At 38.6% G+C, this 16,688-nt stretch overlaps 1 protein-coding gene across 4 annotated transcripts in view; it reads left to right on the forward strand.

The window, feature by feature from the left end:
* Positions 1-16,688, forward strand: part of LOC120737072 (rho GTPase-activating protein 42) — a 74,633-nt gene that overhangs the window by 26,089 nt on the left and 31,856 nt on the right. The gene's annotated exons all lie outside the window — the stretch shown is intronic.

A 16,688-nucleotide genomic window follows, 5' to 3' on the forward strand; every position in this document is an offset into this window, starting at 1 on the left:
TCGTTGGCTTTTTTTTTTTAGCATGGTACAAAAAGTGGCAGTTATGGCTCCGGTTGGCTGGTCTAAAGGTCAGAAAAAAAGGCTTCCAACTCCGCTGAATGCCTGCAGACAAACCAGGCATGACATAAAGGGCAAGGGCATTGGAGGGGGCCAGAGGGAGGGGCTTATGCCCCACCTGGTGTGAGAATGTTGCAGAACTGAGCCCACACACATACACACACACCTCAAACAACAGTATGGCTTTTTTCTTAGAGGATAAGCAGTTGACAGCAGACACGTTTTTTTGTGTGTTTGTCATAATTTAATTTTTTGGCTAATGACAGTATAGAGATATCTGTTGAAAAGAACAGAGTATTTGTCTGTGCACACCTCCACGTCATCTTATCCATGCATGGTTTTTCTAAGTGTGGATTAGACGTAGGGGTGCAACGATATTCGTATCGATATTGAACCGTTCGATACAGTGCTTTCGGTTCGGTACGCATATGTATCGAACAATACAACATTTGTAATTTATTTTATCAATTTTCCTTCTGACGATGCTGTCTGTGTTGAGCGCTCAGTGAATCTGTGTTCGACTACTCCGCCTAGGCTGCACTGTCGAGCGCAGATCCACTGAGCGCTCAACACAGACAGCATAGTCAGAAGGAAGAGCGCAGGGCAAGCTAGCGAGACAGAAGTTAAGCTCTACTTGCAACATTCAGATCTGGCGTTTGGAATTATTTTGGTTTTCATGTGACATATGACCCTGAAGGTAAGCGAGTCATGGACTAAAGTAAAACAGTATGTTGGATGTGCCATGCAATGCTCAATTACATTGGTGTGAACTAGTGTGTTAGCGCAGTTAGCTCGTTAACGTGTTTGCCGTCTAGCCCCATGCACGGGGCGATCGGCGGTAGCTCGTTAACGGAGATTTGCCGTGTTGTGGCGTTAAGGTCATTTCAACGAGATTAACCTGAAAGCACTAGTGGGAACACAACGAATATGACTGCACATTTACGCCGACATCATCCTAGTGCAAAGACAAAAACAACAAGCATGCTACTAACTTTAGCCAAGTCATTTAGACAGCTGTTAGCACATGATTCTCCTTATGCTGCTGAGAATATAGCCCAGAAGAAGCGGATAGTATAGCTTTTATTTTGGAAAGAGCCATTTCTCTGTAATAAACTCTCTTTTCCAAAGATGAGTGATTCCTCAATCAGATACAGGGCTTGCAATATCGCTAGCCCGACGTCCCGGAGCTAGCGATTTTTTCAGTCGGGCTACCAAAATCTATCTCTTCCCTGCCCGTCGGGCTATTGTAGGAAAAATATATGTCAATGCTTTTGCATTCTTTCAGAAATGTAGCTGGGTAATTATGTCATTGGCATCGGTGAGCCACTGTCAATATGTGACATATTGAAGTCGCGTTTGAATTTGCGCTTGTTTTTTTGCTTTCACTTTGCAATCGTGCGAACTGTGTATAGAGAGCGACAGCACTGATCTGTGAGTGATGATAATTTGTGCACCAATTCCTCTGACATCGTCTTATTAATCGTTAGCTTACTATGCAAACATGACAAGTGAAATCTCCCGCAGCAAGCTTAAACATGTGAGAGGTTGATCGCGCAGAGAATCGCTGAGCTTATGTGAGTGAGCGTGTAAAAGCATTTCAGTTCTGCTGAGCCAAATAAGACAGGTCAGGGTGAAGAAGTGACAGCCAAAGAAAAGCTTACCACAAAACGGAGAAGTTATGACAAATCAGACTATAAGGCAAAAAGAAAGTGCAGCTTTATGGTTTCATGGACAAAATAATTTCTGTGGCTGCAATATGATGAGCTAAATAACCAGGGCTGCACATAAGTGGTCCGCAGGTGCGCATTCGCTGTCAAAATAAAAAACACGCACAAGGGTTAGGGTTAAATTTAAAAACTGTACTTTTGAGTTAAAATATATATTTATAATTTTAATAAATGACAAATTAAAAATGCATGAACATTTTTTTGTATCGAAAAAATATCGAACCGTGACACCAAAGTATCGAACCGAACCGAACCGTGAATTTTGTGTATCGTTGCACCCCTAATTAGACGGTTAGAAAGCACAGTTGTAGAGTATAAACAGCACAGTGAAACATAAAATGCTTGGTAGTATTTTTGCTTTTACTTTTACTTTATTTGTTTTAAAGTTGCACATCTTTAAAGTTTAAGTTTTACAACTTTGTTAGTTCCCCTGAGTCGATGTTTTCATGCAGAAAAAGAACATATCCCGTGTCTAGCATTTAAAGGTAAAAGTAGCTGTTTATGAAAGTGGCACTAAGAGATGTCTCAAGGCAGCAATTACATTAGTCTACATACTTCAGCTGTACATCTGATTTAAGAGGTCTGATATGCAAATGTGACCAGCTGCAGGTTAGCAGTTACAGGTTTTGCAATTACCTCAGACATTTTCATTAGGACTGTGTTCACCGTGACGGAGGAATCTACAAACTTTATACTGCCACGTTTTTTAGACTGCAGAGAGTAAATGTTTGATACCAAAACTTTTATTTGAGATAACTCACTGAAGTTTAAGGTACAGATCTCACATAGGTTTGCATGTCTACAATATGTGGTTATTGTGGTTACATATATACAGCTATACTGACAAGCATTCACCCTCACATTCACACCCCACTTCTCACGCTAGGTAGCTGGGATGGGCTACAAGCTACCATATCAGATAAGTGTTAGACGATGGATGGATGGATGGATGGATGGACATGGCTATACTGTACCCATGCTTCTATGTTCTTGGATAGGCTTGCAATATATTTCTAAAATTATGTAGAGTTTCAGTGAATGTGAATGCGAATCTCACAGCTGACACTCAAAGCACAACTCAATTTTATGATGGAAAGAGTTGCACTTAAAGAAATGGGTCATCTCTCGTTAGACTACATACCTTTAAGGAATATTGTGTCATCCTAATCATTTTACAAGAATAAAGGTAACATTAATAAATGTATGTCACCTGTGAAACATGTTTCTTTTCTTTTTTTTCCAAAGCTCAGATTCTTACAAATGCATTAGATCATGCGTCTTCTTCGCAGTTAGTCAATTAATGCCAATCTATTTCACTGGCATCGGAAATTTTAACCAAGGTTAACCTTTTGTTTAACCAGGAAGTGAGTTCTTGAGATAAATAAGCTGTTTTGCAAGCCTGTCCGGGGTTGATAATGGCAACATTAAGCTAGCATGTTTTTTTGTTTGGCTTGTTTTTGGGGTGGTTTCACTAATCTGAGCTCCCAGAGAAAAACCTGCACAAGCACCCTAAGAGCTTCTTGCTGTGAGTCATTAGCAAAGCAACAATTGATAAATTATTATTCCATGTGCTCTTTGGATGTTGCATCAATGCAACATCCAAAGAGCATTTTCTATACGTAAACATAATTATCATCTAATAAAGAGCAGCAGGCCTTTCATTAGTGAGGTTGCCAGGCAGGCCCTGAGTCAGAAGGAGACCGTTTAAGAGCTTTGTATTTGAACAGTGATCGTGGAGATTTCGTCTGCTTTCACACAACATCAAAATTCTTACAAAGTTAATTTTCACTGTCTGGGCCCAGAATATGCTCATAGAAGTGATTCTTAATCTGGCGAGATTAGCTGCCTGGATAAATAAAACAAATAAGCTGCTGATTCTTTTCACATTTCTAAGTACTTTGTTAGATTTGGGGGAAAATGTGTTAAGAAACCCACATGCTGAAGAGGGATGCTTATCTAGTGCATTCAAATGTTGGGAGTGCCTGACTTTTCTCACTATTGCCTTAATTGCTGTGTCATAAACTTGTGCTTGAATAAGAGAAAGCAGCAGCTCTGACACCTGTGTTGCTCTGAGCTAGGAAGTAGTTCAGGAAGTGATGCAGAGCTTTCTAATTAAGACACCTGCATATACAAAGCATTAATGCAACGAAGAAAGTGCCAAAGTCTTCTGTATCTTAATTTAAATTCATATACCACGGGTAGTCATAATTGCTTGTTTGTGTGCCTGCAGCACCACTTCTAACAAACTTGATACTGAGTATGGGTGCATAGATGGTAGCATGAAATACAGCAAAATGTGTGTGTACGGTATATTAACTTGTGGGTGTGAAACACCAGTGTAACCTTAGAAATGAAAATCTTGGGCTATGATGGAATCAGTGGTGGGCATAAATGCTTCTTGCATGATTAGTTAGAAATATCAAAGGAAATAAATGTGTTTTGGATGCACTGAGAGTCTAAGGTTTGTACAGGTTATATATACAGGTTTGTCCTCTCCTGAATAAACATGCACTGTTGTTGTTTGTTTATTGCTTTTTGCATCTTTGTGTGTAATTCTCTTCCTCTGGGATGCTGGTGGTCATCTGGGGGCTGACAAAGAGGGTATAATTTATCTGTGCATTTATTAGGATTCAACACAAATACTAGGAAGCTGACACTAGTGCTACTGTAGACATAAAATTAAAAATTGACAGGACAGATACATATTAAAGCACGTTTGCATGTGCATTAATATGTAAATATTATGTAGTCGTGTCATTTCAAAATGGTGAAAAAAACAAAAACAAGTCAAAATGACAAGCAGAGACAAGCTGAACTGGATAAGAGAATTTAAATGACGGCACAGCTGAGAATCCAAAGTCATAGAAGTAAATTTAATAAATCAAAGCGGCTATGGCTAGGCAAAGAAGCTATGGGATGCAGCACTTCATTCATCTTTGATAGATTTAATAAGTAAAAACATATTCATAGCACACACACACACCCACTTCCCCCCCTACTTGCTTGAAAAGTATCCTCTTTGCATCATCTCGCCTCTCTTCACCTAGCAGTCTTCTGTCTCCTCAGATCTCTGGAATATGCAAGAAACATGGTTCTGATCTCTGCACTTTGAGCTGATTGTAATGTGATGCAGGAAGAAACGCTTTTTCTTATGGTTTTCTTTCTTTCTTGTTTTTTACCTGTGTGCATTCTAAATCTCTTGGGACACAGGTGCAATGTAACTAATGCCTTAGATAAACTTTGTATTTTTTTTAATCCCCGTGGTGTGAAAAAGTGACTTTTTGATATCATTTTCCAAGAAGATTATTCAAGGATTTTGTTTACTTTGAACTGAATGCTGCCTTATTTTTTTCTCCATTGCTCCTATATATGAAATGGAAACTTTAAATGACTCACATGACTTGGGGCATAAAACTGTGAATGATGCTCCTCAGTAAGCTACAACAAGTAATTTTTATAGAGCCAAACTGGTTATACCAAGTTCACTGATTGATATATACGTCCTAGTTTCCACTACAATAGCATCTTGATTTGATTTGAATGACCATTCAAATGCTTTCGGAAAGCTTTGATGAGTACAAGAATGTCATATTTGTCTTTTAATCATTCTTTTTTGTAGCAGATCAAATAAAAAAACAAACTGCCCTCAAACTGTTAGCATACATCATTTTTGTACAGAGAAGGTCAAACGTCCATAGATGACCACAAAACAAAAAATGAATGCTGTAGCACCCAGAATTTAAACACCTTTCAAGTCAAGTATAAAAGCTGATGAAAAAAGGTTAATGACACCACAGAGCTTATAGAGCTATTAAATTACTTGTTTTGCTATAAACAACATATTGGTGGCAACAAGCCAGTTATGTAGGAATAAAAGAAAAAGGGTTTAATATCAAACCCTTTAGATTCTCTAACCTTGCAGTCAGTTTAGGTCTCAGCTGAAAATTAATAATGAATTCATTTTTATTTGAAATGATTAAAGGAATATAAAATAAAGTCGAGTTTCTACCTGGTTTTTCTACCTGGTTAGTCTCGATATGATAACTCCACACTATTTTTTTTTTTAAAACAGCTGGAGTGTTTTGTAAGGCTATACTCAAAAGACTGAAATAACCCATTTACATAAGCAGTCAGACCCTTCACTTCATACTTGGTTGATTCACCTTTGGCAGCAATCGCAAACTCTAGTCTTCCTTGGAATGAGCCACAAGCTTGGAACAGCTTTCTTCTGGTTTCTCCTATTCTTGGCAGAATTCTTTTAGCTTACCTAGTTTGATGGAAAGTGTTGGTGGATAACAACCTTGAGGCCTCTCCAGAGATTCTCCTGACTCTGGCTGAGATACTCCAGGACTTTTACAGAGTTTTCGAAAAGCTGGTCCTGTGATTTCTTACTGGTATGATTTGTTGTTGTCAAAATGTAAAACTTGTCTGACTTGCCAAACATTGGCACCGTTTTGATACTGCCTCTAAGACTATGCTTGACTATGGGGACGACTGCGAATTGCGGCCAGATTGTGAAATTATATTTTCAGCATATACGCGCTTTTCTTTTCATGGTCTGAGAGTTTGTCATGTGCCTTTTGGCAAACTTCCAGCACGCTGTCATGTGCCTTTTTGTGATGAATGGCTTCCGCCTGGCCATTATACCAGAAGGCCTGATTGATGGAGTGCTGCTCTAATGGTTGTCCTTCTGTAAGTTTCTCCCATTTTCCCAAAGGAAATTTTGATCTCATTTATAGCGACCATTCGGTTAATCTAGTCTGACCAAGGCCCTTTTTCCTCAGTTACTCAGTCTGGCTGCTGATCAGATCTAGTAAGTCCTTAGGTGCTTTCAAACTTCTAACATTTAAAAATAATGCACCATGTTGTTCTTTGTAGCATTTTTAGTCCTCTTGAATTTTCCCTATAGCCTTTTATGGATGTTCAGGGAGATTATATCCCTCTGTCTCATTATTTGGCTTCCCCAGCTGTGAGACCTTAAATAAACAGTTACATGACTTTCCATTTAATTAAATTAGGTAAAAGTTGACCACAGTGAAAATCACCGATAGAAGCAGAATAAACCAGAGCCTAACTGCAATTCTAATAAAGTCTATTGTAGTCGAAGTCTAAATAGCAGACAGGTATCTCACACTGAACTACAAAGATGCAACAAAAAGTACTTCACAGCTTTTAATTCACAGTCAACTTTTCACTGTTACTGTGTGGCAATGCACAAAAAGGAAACTCCCTGAATCTCTTCCAGATCCACTGTCACAGTTTATGCATCTGACTGAGACAAACCAGGAGAAAAGTACAGATAACCAGAAAGTTTCATCTCAGTCTTTACAGCAGTTGGTCTTCAGAACTTAATTAGCACATCTCAAGCCAACACATGTTCACCAAATGTATGAAACATTTCCTAACAAGGAGACTATCCTATGCTCAAACCATGAAATATTGTGAGATATATCAGCTGAGACTTGACTCTCTGCTATTGTTAAACCACAATCACTGCCAGATGGTGTTTCTATTTTGCAGGTTTGTTTCCCCTAATAGATTACAGCAGACAGATGTGCTTGCAGCCACACATTAGTAAAAAGAATAGAAAAAAACTTGTCATGCTCAGACAGAGCAGTTGAAAACTTTCAGAAGCTGGCTGTGGGGGAAAAAAAGGAAGAACCCCTCCATCTAGTACCATTTCACATCTGGACTGAATCTGTAAGAAAAGCACAGACTGATGAGAGTGACTAAAAATGTAGATATTTCAGACTGGATATAGAGGAAATATGCATGTCTCAAATCAAGGTCCCTGTCATTTCTGGAGTATTACCTAGCGTGCTTTAAATCTAAGTTGCCTCTGGTGCTTGGACAAAATTCTTACCAGTAGCACAATTTCTGCAGGGTTTGTCAAGCATGAAGCTTTATATTGTCTGTTGGCTCAGCAGGCAGCCAGGCCTAAAATCTTTTTGCTTTGTGGCTTGTGATTGGCTTGTCAACTACCCAAGTGTGTTATTCCTCTTAAAAACTTCCCAAATTCTATCCTGGTAAAAAGATTTTTGCTATTATTCCCCAGTTGATAACCCTCCAACCATCAGAGAAATAGTGAAAATGGTTAAAGTTCTGCATGGTTGCATGGTTCAGCATTGTTGAGCATGTATGGCATTAAGGAGAAGAAGGGCAGTGCCCTGATGTTGGGGCTCTTGGAGTGATATCCATGTCCCCTGGGATAAGGCTGCGCTGAAAAACACATTGAGTTTTCATGGTGTTGTTGCTTCTGAAATGGAAGAAAAATCAGGTATATTTTTATATTTTGGTTACCTTAAGAGCAGCATAATATATTTGGGGGTTGGGAACAACTGAATTGCAGTTACTTTAAAGAACAGGCATGCGTAAACACATCAGTAGATAAATAGCCCAAATATTTTAGTCACCTTTTGCACAAATGTTCGCTTTGATTGCAGTTTGCCTTTATATTCGAAATGAAATGTTTCAGAAGATTCTGTCTCTCAACTTGTTACATACTGATGCTTCATCAGGACACCTACCAAGACAGCACAGTAACTCAAGCAGCGCAGTAGCTCAGTGTCTGCTGTCACTGCTGTGTGGAGTTTCCATGTGCTTAAGTAGTTTTCCTTTGGAAGCCTGCGTTTCTTCCACTATCAAGAACTTCCAAGGTTTATTGTTCTGTCATTGTGCCCTTTACGAAGACACTAATCTGGAGATGGAAGAATAGCAGCCAACAGACATTCACAGAAGAAGATGGGTATGTTGTGGGCAGCATAATTGCCCAACTTCCCACTGCAAGACTGGAGCTGGAGTCTATTCTTAAATTTTCCAGACTGCAACTACTCCTCCACAGTTATTTAAAGGAGTATCAAGAGCATTAAAATGCAATGTATACAATGCCAATATATATATATATATATATATATATATATATATATATATATATATATATATGTGTGAGACAGAGGGAAATACACTTCTCAAATTCATTTCCCCCTTTATTAAAGAAAAGCATTCCCTAATAGTCCCTCAGCTGCATGTGATACATTTATTCCCCATATTGAATTTCCTTTGGTTTACAAGTCATTCACAGACATGCAATTATACATATTTTGTGTCTTTGCCTGACATTAAATGCAAAAAGTGTGTCTGTGGTGAGCAATATGCTGCTGCTGTTTTCCCAGGATTTAACAGTACAGTAATTCTGCTATGTGGGTAGCTTGTGTGCTGGCCTGTGAACTGAGGAATGTCCCGTTGACCCTGAAACAACACAGTGAAATAAAGACAGTCATTGTTCTGAGGCACATTCATGGTGGCTTGTTTAATGAAAGTCTGAAAAGTATTTGGAGTGAACATCATCAAACCGTTGTGCTACACGCCCCAAAGCTAAAGTAAACCTCAGTTAGTATGAGCAAAAATTTCTCTGGTTATCACCCACTCTGGTTAATACATGCCGGCATGCTATGGCTATGTTATTTGTTTAAGAAATCCTCCACATGCAGTGTTTGACTGAAATTCTTTATTGCAATAGATAAATGTCATTTTAATTTTAGATGTTTTCCTTAAATCTACTGAGGTTTATATCAAGACTTTGTAATAATAATGGATTGCATTTTATATAGTGATTTTCGGGGCCCTCAAAGCACTGTACAATTCCACTATTCATTCACTCACTGGTGGAGGCAAGCTACAGTTGTAGCCACAGCTGCCCTGGGGCAGACTGACAGAAGCGAGACTGCCATATCGCACCATCAGCCCCTCTGGCCATCACCAGCAGGCGGTAGGTGAAGTGTCTTGCCCAAGGACACAACGACCAAGACTGTCCAAGCCGGGGCTCGAACCGGCAACCTTCCGGTTACAAGACGAACTGCCAACTCTTTAAGCCACGATCGCCCCACAAGTATCCCAAATCCCCACTTTGGGATACTTTTAGGATATTTTCTTGGAAAAGAAAATATGTTCAAAGTAAAGAATCTGTCCTATTTCATGATTCATTTTCCTTCTTGTGACAGTCACTTTTTACTTCCAAATAATGTGCTAGGTAACGATAATGCTTTAACAGCATAGCCCCCCCCCCTCCCAAAACCAATTTTCTCATCAAAGCAGGCCATGTTGATTGGTACTGGTGCATGGAAGTTGTGACTTCCGATCATGCAGTGAGTGATAGAAACCAGAGAAATAACCTGAAAGAGTTGAAGATTGTCACTGTTTTGAAACCAGTTCATAACACACTAGTGTGATTTCTTTCCTCTTCATTGCTCTTGTTATCTTTATGCTTTCTGCTTGTTACTGTTACACTTGAGTAAAACAAGGTCACTGATTCATCTGATGGAGAGCATTTTCTCAGTGTCTGGAGACAGCTGCTTCTCCAAAAGTGTGGAAACCGAGGCAACCACCAGAAGAGCTGTTTACTGATATGATGTATTTTTCTGTTGCTGGTGTCTTTTAAGGAGACACTGAGCCTTAAATGCTTAAATGCTTCACCGTGGAAAGGAGTTTTGAGAGTGCAACATGCATGCAAGAATTAATGCAGAATATGTTTAAACGCTAAATGTCTGCATGTTATTTCATTAGAAGAGTGATTTCACTGTATGTAAGTAGACACGCCAGTCCAACGTGTCAGTTTGCCTCTCCAAAGCGTGAAATGGACACACATGCAGCACCAGCAGGGCGAGATAAGATATTAAAAGCCAAGAAGTCGGTAGTGAGCAAAAAAGTGGGAAGTACATTTCAGGCTCCTTAGTCGCCAGAAACGATTAAGCTAGGCAGCTAATATGTTTTTACATGAAAATATGTTAATAAGGTCTGTTTAAACACTTTCCTGTTGGCATGAAATAAAATATCTCCCTCTGCAGATTACTGCAACTTCTGCATGCGTGTACATTTCACACTTTGGAGAGGCAAAGCGTGAAATGGCAAAGTGTGAAATGCACACGTGTCTGTTAAATGTTTTGCCGTGATACTGAGGCTACGTCCACACGTACACGGGTATTTTTGAAAACTGAGATTTTCAGTTTTCGTTTAAAAAAATAATCCCGTCCACATGTAAACACAGAAATGAAGAAAAGCGCTGCTAGGAACATGCCAAAGCAACAGGTGGCGATATATTCCTAACCGTGTAGAAATGTTGGCCAATCAGAAGTCTAGACGCCTCGGTGGGAAAAAGTAAACAAATCTGGGGCATAGAAGCAGAACCCAGTGGTATGTGTGGAGGGACAGTAACTGTGTGTGTATATGTAAGCATTTAAACACTGAAGAGAGTACAAGTAACAGTATTGTAGAAATTCATTTCACCAAAACAATAACGTGGCGCACAGTGTGACGTCAAAAAAGGCGCACACCTTTGACGCTGCGCTTTCTCCGTTTTTCTCGTCCACACGTAAATGCAAAAATGGAGTTTTCGAAAATATCCACCCTGGCAGGCATTTTTTAGAAATCTCAGTTTTCAGTGACCAAAAACGCCGTTTACGTGTGGACGAAAGATGCAAACGGATAGAAAAATCTGCGTTTTCAAAAATACCTGGGTAAACTCCTGCTAGGGTGGATATTTTTGAAAACTCAGTTTTTGCGTTTGCGTGTGGACGAGAAAAACGGAGAAAACACAGCGTCAAAGGTGTGCGCATTTTTTGATGTCACACTGTGCGCCAGGTTATTGTTTCGGTGAAATGAATTTCTACAATGGCGGACTTACACAAAATACCATTACTGTTAATTTTACTCTCTGCAGTGTTTAAATATACACACACAGTTACTGTCCCTCCACACATAGGACTCAGTTCTGCTTTTATGCACCATCTTTGTTTACTCTTTCCCACGCAGGCTGACTTCTGATTGGCCAACATTTCTACACAGATAGGAATATAGCGCCACCTGCTGCTTTGGCATGTTCCTAGCAGCGTTTTCCTTCGTTTTTGGCTTTTACGTGTGGACGGGATTTTATTAAAAGACGAAAACGGAAAATCTCCATTTTCAAAAATACCCGTGTACGTGTGGACATAGCCTGAGATGCTCACTCACTCATTGCCAGGTGTACTAACTTTTACGGTCTTTTAAGATTTAGCATGCTAGTTAGGCTTCGACACACGTTATTATGACGAATAAATATTACTGCTTTTTAATTACCAAGTAACAATTTCTAAATTAATTTACAATAATGTATAAATAACCTTGTAAGATTTACCAAAGTGTTATAGATTTTAGCACATTTTTTATTATTGTTTTGAGTTCCAGTTATTGCTCATATTTTAAGGTACTGGTAAGGCCCAAATGTTACTCAGGAAAACTAGGTAAGAATATCTGTTTATCACCACTTTATAAAAATCTAAAAACCTTTTCCATTTTGTGGCTCTTTTAATATTGCAGCTCTTTACCTGCAGACTGTTTGATACATAGGGATAAATGTGTGCAGACAGCAATCACAGCAGCCTCAAACTCTGGTAGCAAGAAAGGTCAAGCAGTCTCTAACTGTGCTTAAAACAAACAACAGAAAATCCTCATGGGACCCACAAACCAGCTACTATCTCCATTTCAGCAGTTTCTTTATATCCTTGCTTAACAGCTTACTCGCCAATCAGATGTGTAGGGCAAACGTGTCACATCTATCCTCACACTGTTGTGTTACTTTGTCTGCAGTAGGTTTGCTTTTATTTCATAGCTCATAAAAGTTAGGGAAGAATAGCTTTGCAGCTTGCTGCAGGTGCCACTGCTGCACTAGATAAAGATTTAGCTCAACGAGATTGTTACCCCCCTGACACACACACACACGCACACCTTCTCGGCAAAACAATCTGCAGAGAGAATGACAGACACGCATATCTATTGCAGTCCCTCTTCTAATAAAGGTTGTATCCCATTGTCAGCATGAAATAGAAAGTTTTATTTTGTCATGATGATACGGACGATAATGTTTATTATGCATTTAACGCACTGTATTAATTAGGTTTTGGGGGCTTTGCTTCCACATCTTTAATAAGTTTGACTAATTCCTTTTTGGTTGCTGCTGCTATCACTGTGGTTATTGGTGTGGTGTTATTGTTGCTGATATTTTTATTTGATGCCGCCGGGTGTTACTAGGTGTAATACAATTCAGGACAAAGAAGTACAGACGTCTAGCACGCAGTCTTTTTTCATGTAAGGCACACCCACTCATGTTATTGCATTTAAAGGCTGCGCCAGCAGTGCTTGTTAACATTCCTCAGATAGTCATCAGCAGTATTTCTCTACTGGTTTTTACACTTAATAAATTTGCACAATTATACATTCAAATTAGCTTCATTTCAGCCCCAAAGGCTTTAGATGACCATTTATAACTGACAGCTAAACAAAGGTGGGAACCTAAATGGGAAAATTAAATCACCCCCAAGAACGAAAGCCACTGTAAGCATGCTTAGTTAAGCCAATAACTTAATATTTATCACCAGGAGACTTATTCGTGCTGCAAAGGAAGAAGGACTGCTATTCTAGCAGATAACATTATATTATAACAAATAGATACTGACCAAAATCTACTGATTGATATGATTCTTTCTTATAATATATAATAAACAAATCAAACAGATTAAAATTAGGACGTTTTTTGTATTTTTCTCGTTAGATGTTAACCATTCTGGAAAATTGTGACCTGTTTCTGTCACAGGATTTTACTAAATTGTCACAGTTGACAGATTTTCACTTGCAAGCACCCACCGATAAAACACCTTCTTGTCAGGGCCCAGTTGGCTTTTTACAGAACTGTTTTTTCCGCCTGGAGCCACATTTTCTTGGAAAATGTGCGTGAGGGTGAAACTGCTACAACAACAACAAACAGAAATATGCTTTTTCATTTGAAAGATAGTGCAGCACGGTGGCCGAGCGGGCTTTTATGACGCCTCTTCAGCCAGAGAAAAATGGCAAGCCCGGTGTGTATGCATGTGGGTGAGTTTGTGTGTATTCAAAAACCAAGAGATTCAGTTGATTTGCAATGAAGAAGCACGGCTTTAGGTGTATTAAGTTGGAGTTTCATTGTGAGGACGCTGTCAAAACGGAACGGGCAAAAAGCCTATAAAAGTTATTTACTGCCCTGTTATAGACTTACATACTGAAACCAGTGAGACGGCGCAATATATAGTTTAATGCTAGAGTGATTATAAACTGCAAGTGAAATGCACCAACACAACCAAGGAACCACGGCCACGAGATATGCACTTTAAGCCATTCTAGACGATCTGAAACGTAATAAATAATATAAATATTTGCATAGAATATGAAATGGTTTTACCCAAACAGTGTTTTAGCAGCAGTTGTAAGTCATAGAGGTGAACATGAGAGGTGCTCTTCTAATAAAAGCTGACCTAAGTAATGATTATTTACAGGCTTTCTCTGCAGTAAACATAGATTAAAGAGGAAACTTAAAAAAAAGTCTGATATCCAGCAGAATATTTTTATTAAGGGAAAGATGAATGATACATGATGTTTCCAAAGGGTTTAAAGTTGATATTCACATTTAAATCGGTTCTAAAGATGTGTTTGAAAGGGGAAAATTTGAATTGGTACACTTCACAGTATTCAATTTGAGCTGGCCTTGGTGGCATTCTGGTCGGCCTCTGCAAATTAACCTCAGAGTAACACTTTTGATCTGCTTGATGTTTAGACTGGTAAAAGCAGGAGCATGGGAAATACAGCACATTGACATTCCTCTCCCTATCTGATAATGAAATTGCTTAGCGCTATTGCATCCTTTCAAGCATCACACTGTGCTCGCTCATATGGATTTAATCCTGTTGAGAGAGGCTGTTGCTGAGGGCATTCGGCACAATGCCAGTTTGAAAGTAATCCATTGAGTCTTAAATAAGATGGCCTCTTTCAAGTTTAACTGTCTGAATCAGCTTATTGGAAGATAATAATCAAAAGTGATCGGAAATCTTGAACATTTTAAATGTATTTTCCATTGCTTTGAATGTAATATGCATTAACTGAGACAAGAAGTAATCACGCTCCTATTATATCTAAATCCTGTCAGATTTCAGGTAGCAGTCGCCTTCAAGGACAATTAAACTCAGTAGTCATCGTCTCAGAAATCCAGAGAAGAACAAACTTGATATTTTTATCTCGCTTTCAGTCGCTTTCAAATATTAGATCATAATCTCAAAAGCCTGGAGTGCTGTGTATTTAATTGTCCTGTCTATTTAGCTGAACATGAAAAAAGTGTCGTTCTTGCTGTTGAGACGGTAGATAACACAACGACTTCAATACGACTGGAGGATTCTAACAGCTAAGAGATTATATTTTTTATATAACAGATCTGATGACCATCAAATGTCCTCTGTGCTTCTGGTGGAGTATTACTTGTAACCAAAGAGACTTGATTTATCTTACAGAGCTCCATTATGCTTTTAAACCCCATCTGGTGATGAATCATTTTGCAGGTTGCGAGATGATATTTTATATGTGAAGCACTTCCTACTTCAAATTTCCATCAAGCACCTGATTTTAGATGAAAGTTAAAGACTAAATGTTCAATTTTGTTTTAATATAACCTGAAATTATTTCAAATTCCCCCAAATGTTATTTGAGTCAAAAAGAGTAGTTAAAAAAACACACAAGCTCAAAATTACTGAACAATAGATTCTCAAGGTGCCCTGTGGTATCTGGCATGAAAACCTTTGCAGCAGAGACCTTAAATCTGGGCAGATGCTAGCTTGAGCCACCACAATCAGACTTATTACAGTACATCCCCCAACTCCCTTACCAGTTCATGGTTTGTCTTTCCTCCTATTTTCAGTTGTCTTGACAAAATAATTTGGCTTACCTACTCATCCTCATCTGTTCCCTTCATGTTTAATATATGAGAGAGGGACAAGCTGCTATTCATTTATGTTTGAGTAATCACAACATTTTGCTGGAATGCTGTATGTTGTATGAGTAATTGATTATAGTATTAAACAGTAGAAGTTTCGAGATGTTGTGGTTTTGAAGTTACTGTACTGTGCAAAAGTCTTGAGCTACTCATTTGTTTTATATGTTATTGGTTTCTGATTTTCTGTTTTGAAGTCTGTTCTGTTTTTGTTCTATTTTTTAGTGTTGTTACTATTAGGGCTGTTCAATATAACGATATATATATCAGATGACGATATAAAAACGTCTATCGTTTCATTTTACACTATCGTTTGTTTCGTGGTGTCGCAAAATAAACTGTTTACTGCAATATTTTTTCATTATTTTGATGGTCACTGTAGTGGCTATATTAATTTCTTAAAGTTCTCGCTTTCTCTTATATTTAATATAACCACACTACAGACAGAAAAGCGCTTGTTTTTATGCGTTGTCGTTATTTCCACATAAACCTTTCACAATAAAGCTCAAGATCCTGTTGAGACTTTTCAAAATAAACTGAATCACGTGAAAGATCTAGAGTATTTACAGATGAGAAGCAAAAAAGAGCCGCCAGGTGCTAAAAAATAAACCTTAGACTCAAACAGAACAGGCTTTTCCCCGCAGCACGCCGTGTAATAAATACTCACAAAGAAAACGGTGGCCGTTACAACCTATGTCTAAAAATGTATAGTTTCATGCATCGGTTAAAACACTCGACTCCAGGTACACGATGCCCAGCTGGAAACACTTCCGGCAAGATGAGCTGCCCGAGATTCACAGAATTTACAGAAAATGTTACATTTTTGTGATTTATATCGTTATCGGGACGATAGATGTCTTAATATCGGGATATGAGATTTTGGTCATATCGCACAGCCCTAGTTACTGTCACCATCTTTGTTATTTAAGCCAAAGGGGGCTGTATTTTAACAAGAGTGCTAAGTTATCAGCTAATGCTGGCAAGCTAGGTTAGAAAGCTACATCCATAAACATATACAAAGAGAGATTTCTGCTAATTACTTGTAACACAATAACACGATAATTTCATTCAATTGTTTTCAAATT

This window comes from Simochromis diagramma, unplaced genomic scaffold (genome assembly GCF_900408965.1).
Source record: "Simochromis diagramma unplaced genomic scaffold, fSimDia1.1 OVJJ01000463.1, whole genome shotgun sequence".
NCBI classification, from domain to species: Eukaryota; Metazoa; Chordata; class Actinopteri; order Cichliformes; family Cichlidae; genus Simochromis; species Simochromis diagramma.